The following is an 8,372-nucleotide window of genomic DNA, read 5'->3' as shown; positions in this document are numbered from 1 at the left end:
CAAGTCATGACTGTGTGATTCTTTTCATCTACACTCAGTGCTTAGATACAGTTCCTGCCCTTTAGGCACCTGCTATTTAGTGTGCAGTGTTTACTGTGTGCTGAGCACTGTGCTCAATTCTTTACATGTATGACCCCTGTAATTCTCCCAACTACCCTATAAAGTTGATGCCATTATCATTTCTATTCTATGGAAGAAGTAATTAAGACACAGAGAGTTTGAGTAACTTGCCCAAAGTGACACTGCTGGTAAACAATGGAGCCTGGATCCAAATACAGGCAGTTTCGCTCCATAAACCCCAGTCTTAACCACTATGTTATGCTGGAATGAGTGATAAAGATAGAGTTCTGGAAGATCAGAAAGGGAGAGATGAAAGTGGCCAGGATGATTAGGGGAAGCCTCGAGGGCTTCTTGGTTCTGGAGCTGACTCCCAGAGGCTGGATGGAATTTAAAAAATGTTTTAATGTTTTATTTATTTTTGAGAGAGAGAGAGAGAGAGAGAACATGAGTGGGGGAGGGTCAGAGAAAGAGGGAGACACAGAATCCGAAGACAGGCTCCAGGCTCTGAGCTGTCAGCACAGAGCCCGACACAGGGCTCGAACCCACAAACCGTGAGATCATGACCTGAGCCGAAGTCGGATGCTCAACGAACTGAGCCCCCCAGGATCCCCGAGGCTGGTTGGAACTTAATGTTGAGAGGAAGAAGAAGAGCCTCTTGGGAAAGAGAGGAGGGTCAGTGTAGCAGGAACGAAAACAAAGAGCTGGAACTGAAAAGTCTTTAGACAACTGTGAAACATACAGAAAGATGGTCCTTTGTTAATTGTTCAAGGAACAATTAGATAACTATGGGAGAAGTCAGATCATAAACGGTCTTGAATGACATGTCAACTACTATGACTTTACCCTACAGTGAGGACCCCTGCAGCTTTTACAGGGAGCAGTGGAAACCCTTTTTATAATAGAAAATTGCAAATGTATACAAAGATATTGAGCATAGTATCCTAAATCCCCATGCACCTATTATCCAGATTTGACAGTTATCAACTCCCCACCCACTGCCCCTACCAAGATTATTTTGAAGCAAATCTTAGACATCATATTATTTCATCTGTACATATTTCAGGATATATAGAAAATCCCAAGGAATCTCCTGTAAATGCCCTGTTAGAACTAATAAGTGAGGTTAGCAATATTGCAGGATATAAGATAATCATACAAAAAACAATTGCATTTTTATATACTAGCGATAAACATCAAAATTACAAATTTACAATCACTTAAAAATACGTAGGTGCAAATCAAACAAAATATGTACAGGATTTGTATGCTGCAAGTACAAATTGCCGATGAAAGAAATAAAAGATTCAAGTGAATGGAGAGATATATTATGTTCATGGATTGGAAGACTCAACATAGTAAAGATATCAATTCTCTCCAAATTTATATACAGACTTGATGCAAGTCCTATCAAAACCCCAGCAAGGTTTTTTGTCTAAATGAACAAGATTATTCTAAATTTTATATGAAAAGACAAAGAAACAAGAATAACTAAAACAATTTTGAAAAGGAAGAACAAAGTAGCTATCAGTCTACCCAATTTCAAGACTTACTATTGGGGCGCCCGGGTGGCTTAGTCGGTTAAGCGTCCGACTTTCGCTCAGGTCATGATATCGCAGTTTGTGGGTTCAAGCCCCGCATCGGGCTCTTTGCTGGCTGCCAGCTCAGAGCCTGGAGCCTGTTTCAGTCCGTGACTCCCTCTCTCTCTGACCCTCCCCTTCTCACGCTGTCTCTCTCTCTCCTAGAAATAAATAAAAAGCATTAAAAATTTAAAAAAAAAAAAAAGACTTACTATATAGCTACCATGTAGCTTCAAGGACTGTGCAGTATTGGTGAGGGATAGACAGGTAGATTAATGGAACAGAATAGAAAATTCAGAAATAGACCCACACAAATCTGCCTACCCGATTTTGGACAAAGATGCAAAAGCAGCTCAATGGAAGAAAAATAGCCTTTTCACAAATGGTGCTGAAACAACTGAAAATCCATAGGCAAAAAATCAACCTTGACCTAAGTTTCATACTTGTTCAAAAATTAACTCAAAAAGGATCACAGACTTAAATGTAAAATTAGAAAACTTTTAAGAAAAAAATAAAAGAAAATCTCAGGTTCTATGGCTAAGCAAAGAATTCTTAGATTTGACACCAAAAGCATGATTTATAAAAGGAAAAACTGATAAACTGGACTTCATCAAAATAAAACTTTTGATCTGCAAAAGACCCTGTTAAAAGGGAAGAAATGACAAGCTACAAAACTGAAGAAAATATTTGCAAACCACCCATCCAACAAAGAGCTGGTATCTAGAAAGAACTCGCAAAACTCTACAGTAAATGTTGTATGTCAATTACACCTCAATTTAAAAGAATTAATGGAAAAAACAACAGTAGTAAAATAAACAATTCAATTGGAATATGGGCAAAAGATAGTAAGAGACATTTCACTGAAAAAGTATACAGATGGCAAAAACAAGCACATGGAAAGATGTTCAATATAAATTAATCACTGGGGAAATGAAAATCCCAACCACAAGATATCACTACATATATATCAGAATCACCAAGGTAGAAAATAGTAAAAATACTAAATGTTGTCAAAGATGCAAAGATGCCATTCATTGCTGGTGGGAATATAAATTGGTACAGCCAATGTTTAATACAGTTTGTCAGTTTCTTATAAGACTAAACATGCAACTACCATATGATCCACCAATTACAACTTTACACATTTATCCCAAAGAAATGAAAACATATATTCACCTCAAAAACCTGTACATGAATGCTAATGGCAACTTTATTAGTCAAAAACTGAAAACAACCAACACATCCTTCTATAGCTGAATGTAAAACAAACTATAGTATGTCCATACTTCAGAGTACTACCCAGAATTAAAAGGAATTAAAATTAAAAGGAACAAATTATTGATACACACAACCACTGGATGAAGCTCCAGAGAATTATTATGCTGAGTGAAAAAAAAAAATCAATTCCAGAAGTTATATTCTGCATGATTCCATTTATGTAACATTCTTGAAAATGACAAAATTATAGAAAGGGAGAACAGATTAGTGGTTGCCAGAGATTAAGGAGGGGGTGGGGCAAATGTGAAGTGAATGTGGCTATAAAAGGGCAACATGAAGGATCCTTGCCATGGTACTTGCTCAGTGTGTTGACACTTTCAAAGTTAATATCCTGTTTGTGTTATTGTATTGAAATTTTCACGAGATGTTATCCTTGGGAAAACTGGGTAAAAGTTACGTGGACTGCTCTGTATTATTTCTTACAATTACATGTGCATTTATAATGATCTCAAAGTAAAAAATTTAATTGAAAAAAATTAACACTATAAACTGCTATGAGAAAGAATCAGCAGATGCAATGGGAAAAGTCATACCCCAGGAGCTACAGAGACTATAGCAATATGAAAGAGAGTTCAAAACTAATTAATCGTGTAAAGAGGTAAAAATAGCCAAACAGCCAAGGAAATTTTAAAGAACAATATTGCTCTAGCAGATCTCAAAACATATTCTAGAGCTATCATAATTAAGATAATGTGTCACTTTGTATACGGAAAGACAAATTAGAACAAAGAAACAAAATGGAAAGTTCATAAATGGATCCATACATGTAAGGAAACTTGATATATGACAGAGGTAGTATCATACATTAATGGGGAAGTGATGCATTATCTGGTACATGATTATGTAATACTGGTTATCCATATGAAAAAAAAAAAGAGTTAATTTAGACCCACACCACAAATCAACACAAAAATTAATTCCAGATGGAGCGCCTGGGTGGCTCAGTCAGTTGAGCATCCAATTCTTGATTATGATCTCATGGTTCCTGAGTTTGAGCCCCATGTCAGGCTTTGCACTGCGAGTATGGAACCTGCTTGGGATTTTCTTTCCCGTTCTCTTTCTCTCTCTCATTCTCCCCCCCCCCCCCGCTCCCCATAAACAAATAAACTTAAAAATTAATTCTAGATAGATTAAAGGCATAAATGTGAAAAATAAAGTTTTAATGCTGTTGTGATTTAAATAGTTTCCCCCAGAAAAATATTTGAGTTCAAGCCCTATCCCCTGGCACCTATGAATGTGGCCTTTTTGAAAAAAGGATCTTTGCAGAGGCAGTCAAACCGAGGTCACCCTGGAGTAGAGTGGGCCCTAAATCCAATATGACTGATGCCCTTATAAGAGGAAGAGAAGTGACAGAGACCCACAAGGAGAACCCCATGTGATGACAGACACAGAAATCGGAATGATAAACCTATAAACCACGGAAGGCCAGGGACTGTTGCCAACTGGGAAGATGCAGAGAAAGATCTGCTCCTGGAGCCTTCAGAGAACACGCTCCTACCAGCACCCGATTTCAGACTTCTACCTTTTTCTTGTTTTATGCTGTTTAACTTTGTGGTAATTTGTTGTAGCAGCTTTAGGTAATGGGTACTAATGCTTTTAGAAGAAAATACAGTTAAAAGAATTAGAGAAAGATTTCTTTTTTTTTTTAATGTTTTATTTCTAGGAAAGAGAGAGACAGCGTGAGCAGGGGAGGGTCAGAGAGAGAGGGAGTCCCAGACTGAAACAGGCTCCAGGCTCTGAGCTGGCAGTCAGAGAAAGATTTCTTAAAATAATTCGTAAAAGCAGAAACCACGACAGAAAATTTGCCTTAAAATATAGAGCTTCTGCATCTCAAAGAAACAAAATGAAAAGGCAAGCCAGACACACAGAGAAAGATATTGACAGCACGTGTAACCTACAGAGGAGTAGTAACTGGAGTTTATAAAGGATGTTCTTACTCTCAGTAAGAAAAAGATAACTTCATATAAACTCAAAAGCAAAGTGATAAAAATGAGCGAAGGTTACGAACAGGCAATTCAAAGAAGGAAACAGTAGATGATCAGTAATCTCAAAATTAGCAGTAATCATGGGAAGACAAATTAAAGCTAGAATTAATTATGATGTCACACCCAACAGACTGTGGGGAGGGGAAGCGAGAATATCAAGTGTTGATAAGAATGTGAGACAACAAGGAATCCTTCTGCACTGCCTGTGGGAAGATAAATCACTATGACCACTTGGAGGACCTTTTTAAAAAATTTTTTTAATGTTTATTTTTGAGAGGGAGAGAGACAGAGAGCATGGGAGGGGCAGAGAGTGAGGCAGGCTCTGAAGCAGGCTCTAGGCTCTGAGCTGTCAGCACAGACCCTGATGCAGGGCTGGAACTCACAAACTGTGAGATCATGATCTGAGCTGAAGTCGGACACTCAATCGACTGAGCCACCCAGGTGCCCCAGGGAGGACCTTTGATCATTTACATATTAAAGGTGTGTACAATCTATGACTGAACAATTTCATTCCTAGATGGTGTAGGAGAGGAAATGTTTAAGAATGTTTATAGCAACACTGGTTATGATTATGGAAAACTGGAACCAATCCAAATGTCTATCAGCCAGATAATGGCTAAATGTTGAAAACTCATGATGCAATGTTTTATTGTGATAAAATATACATAAGATTCACTACATTAACTATTTTAAATGTATATTTCAGTGTATTAAGTACATTCACATTGGTGAGGTATGTTCACAAACACATGATTCCATTTATTTTATTTTTTAATTATTTTTAATCAAAGTATAGTTGGCATACAATATCATATTAGTTTCAGGTGTACAATATAGTGATTCAACATCTATATACAATTACAAAATGCTCACCACAACTAAGTTTCTATCTGTTACCATCCAAAGTCATTACTATTTTATTGCCTATACTCCTGTGCTAAGTGTATTCACACTGTTCTATAGCCATGACCACCATCCATCTCCAGAACTTTGTCATCACACTGTACTGAAACCCTGTACCCATTAAACAGTAGCTCTCTGTTACCGCAACCTCCGGCCCCTTGTAACCACTACTGTACATGCTGTCTCTTTGAATTTGACCATTCCAGGTACCTCATGTAAGTGGAGTTATACAATATTTGGTTTTGTGTATGTGGCTATTTCATGTAACATAATGTTTTCCAGGTTCATACATGTGGTAGCATGTGTCAGAATTTCTGTCCTTTTAAAGACTGAATAATACTCTGTTGTATGCATATACTGCATTTTGTTTATCCACTCACTATTGATGGATATTTGGCTACTGTGAATGATGCTGTTATGAGCGTTATTGTACAAATGCCTGTTCAGTTCCCTGCTGTTGGGATATACTTAAAAGTGAAATTGCACCATAGGGCAGTTATATTTTTATTTTTTCAAGAATCACAATGCTGTTTTGCACAGAGGCCATGCTATTTTACATTCCTCTCATAATAATGCAATTCTATATAGTAATTGAAGTTGAATGATGAGAATTAACTATATAGCATGAAATCTTCTAAACACGCCATTCCCTCTTAGAACATTTTCTCTTCCCACTCAGTGCTCCACCTGGATAAATCCTACTCCTCTTCTAAGTTTTGGCATAAGCTGTATCCTAGAAAGTCTTTGCAGCACATTTCCCCTCCCTCTTCCCAGGCCCTTGTGGGGTCTCCCTCCTCAGCTCTACCTCTCTTTGTAATGTTGTATTGTAACTGCCCATTGGTATGTCTCTTACCAATAGACTGAAGCTTCTTGAAAGCAGACCTGTGTCTGTCTTGTTCATTGTTGAATCCTCCGTGTTGGCTTAGAATAGGTGTTTAAATAGTACTGTTAAATCAATCAGTGAATTTTAAGGCTATGACAAAGTGACAGAAAGCATTTATAGCCCTGAGAACACTTGAGTCTTTCCGTGTCCCCCACCGCAACTATTGTTAGAGGCTGTTAGAAAGGGAAACAGTATTCCCCCTTTCGGAGCATCCGAAAATCTTGGAGCCAGAACTTCTGTGACTCATTGTATCTGACCTCCCAACAAGTGCAGTCTCCACCAGGGCCTCCCTGAGGGCTAGGTTTCCAGCCTGGTCTGGGAACTTCTAAAGATTATCACTACACGGTATGCTTTCAGTAGCATGTTACAGAGACTCCCAACTAAGAGTGACAAACGAATGGAGGTTTATTGTCCTCAAATACCAAGAAACCCCAAGGTAGGTGATGCTGACTCTGGTTCAGTTGTCTGTGATATGTTTGGGGCCCAGGCTTCCCCCCACCACACACACACACATGTTAACTTTTCATCCTTGCACAATTGTTGCCTCATGATTGTGAAGTGGCTCCCATGCCTCTGGGCATCACACGCGGTCGAGGACAGAAGTAGGAAAGGGGGAGCTCCAGCAAGCTCTCTTCTTCTGCCTGGCCCTTTTATTTATTTGCTTGTAAATGTTTATTTATTTGTGTGTGTGAGAGAGAGAGACAGACAGACAGACAGAGTTAGAGACAGAGACAGAGAGACAGAGAGAAACAGAGGGAGAGAGACAGAGAGAGAGCGCACGTGCAAGAGTGGAGGAGGGGCAGATAGCGGGGAAGACAGAGAATCCGAAACAGGCTCCACACTGTCAGAGCAGAGCCCAACTAGGGGCTTAAACTCATGAGCCATGAGATCCTGATCTGAGCCGAAGTCGGACACTTAACTGACTGGGCCATCCAGGTGCTCCATGCCCGTCCCTTTTAAGAGAAAGCTAAACTCCAGAGTTCTCTAGAATATTTATTTCCATCTATGTTTTACTGGCCAGAACTCTATCACTGATCACCAAGTGCAGGGAGGTTTGGAAAGTAAGATTTAATCTTTCCCGTCTCCATAGTGGAAGGTGACAGGTGCCGTCAGGCATAATTCCTGAGTCTGTCTTAGGTGCTCACAGACTCTTAAAGCAGACCCTGTGCCGCTTGCAGGGGTACAACAGAAACCCGCTTGGGCCAAGGATAGAATTGGCCCCAGAACTGCAGTTGGGCACTTCCAGAGTGGTCAATAGAGTCACCTTACTTTTCATATTTTCCTGTAGTAAATAGTCCCTCCGAGTCTCTCTCCCTCAGCCTTCTTCTGGTCCATCACCATTCCAGCAGCAATGTGGTGTAGATGACTTATACCAGCTCTGGAGACACAGAGCTGCCCAGCCGATTTTCCTGACTAAAGGGACCTCCCCAGGGGCATCTCTGAATACCTCCACTATATTTTGGTTGAAAGAACACTGGATAGGAGCCAGGAGACTCACCCCAGCTCCACAATTGCTGAGCTGTGTCAACTTGTGTTTCTTGCCTTCTCTGGGCCTCAGTATTCTTATCTATAAAAAGGGGGGAGTAGAGGGAGAAATGATTCAGATCAGAAGATTGCCAAAGTCCCTGACAGCAATATCATTCTGGTTTCTCTGATTCTGCTTCTTCTGCTGGTCTGGAAGTCCCA

The sequence above is a fragment of the Hyaena hyaena genome, unplaced genomic scaffold (genome assembly GCF_003009895.1).
Source record: "Hyaena hyaena isolate Hyena2069 unplaced genomic scaffold, ASM300989v1 scaffold_382, whole genome shotgun sequence".
In the NCBI taxonomy this organism is placed as follows: Eukaryota; Metazoa; Chordata; class Mammalia; order Carnivora; family Hyaenidae; genus Hyaena; species Hyaena hyaena.
This window is presented reverse-complemented; position numbering follows the sequence as displayed.